This window comes from Cyprinodon variegatus, unplaced genomic scaffold (genome assembly GCF_000732505.1).
Source record: "Cyprinodon variegatus isolate N-32 unplaced genomic scaffold, C_variegatus-1.0 Scaffold0, whole genome shotgun sequence".
NCBI classification, from domain to species: domain Eukaryota; kingdom Metazoa; phylum Chordata; class Actinopteri; order Cyprinodontiformes; family Cyprinodontidae; genus Cyprinodon; species Cyprinodon variegatus.
This window is the reverse complement of record NW_015150453.1, coordinates 153384-155862: the sequence shown is the minus strand read 5'-3', so window position 1 is coordinate 155862 and position 2479 is coordinate 153384.

Here is a 2479-nt window from a genome sequence, read left to right as displayed (position 1 = left end):
AATAAGATAATTAGATAACATGCACTTGAAATAAGACAATGCAATTGTGTTTTCTTATTTTAAATCTACATTGTCTTGATCCATTGGCAAAATTCTCTTTTAGCTTCTTAATTCAAGAACAAATGCTCTTATTTTAAGAAATAATGACTTATCTAGATTTTGATTTTTTGCAGTGTGTAAATTTAAGTTCTGAACCATTTGCTCTTAACCTAAAAGAGAAATAATCCGCCATATATCAGTTTTTATACAAGACAGGTTTTATAAAAAAAGGTTTTGAATTTTAACTGTATTATAGGCAGCCATTCTAAGCACTTTATCATCATTAAATCCTTTGTTTCTGGAGAGACTAATTTCCAAAAGCCCTTTTTCTGTGATTAAAGTGGAACAAAATATGTTTTTACTTTGAAAAAAATATGTTAAAGATCAGTTGTGTGTTTTTTTTTTAAGTTTCACTTATAATAGAAGTCTATGAATAACAAGAAAATGTATAAATAAGGAAAAACAAGAAATTTTTTTAAACTGACAGCAGATGAAGCTTTTCTAAGTAGAGGCTTCCTCCTTTTAGTGCTCAGTAGCGCCCCCTCCTGATGGAATGTAGTATTTAATGATCCAGTATGTCATGTTTGCATAGTTCATATTAACCTCTGACTGTGACTAACCGTCACCCTGACCTGTGTCACCTTTCCACTCTCTGTGGACATGAAGACAGCAGCTCCAGAACCCGACCCAGACGGATCGATGATCTGCTCAGACCATCATTGATCAGAGAACGAGGGGAGCGTCGCTCAATGAGCGCAAGCAGCAACAGATGTTATTTCTGTGGACCTTCTAAATAAGATGGCATGCTTGTCCAAAGCGCGCTTGTCTCTCTGCAAAATGGGCCGAAAAACAAAAACCTAAAGTCTTGGTTTCCTAATTGATAAGGCGTGCGTGCTCGATCGATACCAATGATTCAGAGGTCGCCAAAAACCTTCTTTCTCACCTCTGAACAAAACCTCCACACCTACATGTACCATTTTAGTTTGGTCTAGTGAGGTTTTTTTTCTCAAAAGAGCCTGCTGTCTTTAAAAGCAAATCCATTTCTCCACCACAAAGGATTCAAGTGGGGTGAACAACACAAACAGCTGGCTCTCAGGCATTGTGCTGGAAGGGCTGAGCTAATGGGATTCAGTTCCACTTGTTTTTCATCTAAGGAAAGTTTTATTAGAGATTTATGCTGGAGTTACTGTAATGTTCTCATTTTAGGAGGGAGGGAGATTCCACCTTATGGTTTCCACACATTAGGAGGAAAACGTCCTTTTATTCATCCCAGATGTGTTTCAGTTTCTTTGCTTTATCTCTTTTGAAACAAATCAACAGCTTCCTCGCTTTCCTTCTTTTAATCATCTGAAATGTCTCCTTGTCTCTGCTGCCTCTGATGCGAGTCAAAGAGTTTCCCTCCACAGTGTTCACCGTTACTCTGCCTTCCTCTTTGTTTCTGAGAATGTCTGAGACTCTTCTCCCTTCACTGCTGTCTGAGCTGACATCTCTCCACCGCACTTCTTTCATTCTTTTAATTTTCTCTGGTCTTTTCATTTCATATCAGCTTCATTTGTCGAGAATATTCACCATCCCTCCTCTTTGTATGTTCACACTATCTTATCCTTATTTTTCTAAAGTTACCTTTAGATTAACTGGCTCTTAATCATTTAAAACTAGATTATTTATGCGTATTTTGGGTTCAATTTAGTTCAAGAAAGCCCTCTTTATTAAAAGAAAAAGAAAACGTCTTACAGTTTCAGTCCCCTTGGCCTGCATCAGATAGATCACCACATCCGTCTCTTAGCTAGGCTGATAGGGGGAAAATAGTCTGACACTCTTAAAGTGTAACTCACCCCAAACTCACCTTTTTTGCAGATAAACTGGGCTACGTTCGCACTGCAGGCCTTGATGCTCAATTACGATTTTTTTTGCGTTGCCGTTCACATTTCCAAATATATGCGACTTGTATGTGATCTCCTGTGTGAACTGCAGTCATACAACCTAAGTATCCCGTATGCGCAGTAGAGGACGCAATGACATCACAGGCCAGCGTGCTCTGTGTTTACGGAAGTAAACGTGGATGGTAGTGCTGGAGCGCATCTAGTGATCTTTCCAAACCTTAAAACCTCAATCTTTTTAAGATGGTTAAACATAAATACTGCTCTCCGCATCCTCGTCTGCCATGTTGTTTGTTTTTCTTGCCGCTTCTTCATAAGAAGACCCAGAATAGTGACCTCTGTCGGGTATTAATGGCGTTCAGGTCGGATAAATGCGACACGCAGGATTCATTTGAAAAGATCAGATAAGCATCGGATTTAGGATCACAACGCCAAGTGGCCTGAGTCGCGTTGGAAAAAAATCGGCAAAAATGTGCCATGAAAAGATCAGATACATTGCATATGGGACAAAAGATCAGATTTGGGTCACTTCAGCCTGCAGTGTGAACGTTGCCATAGAG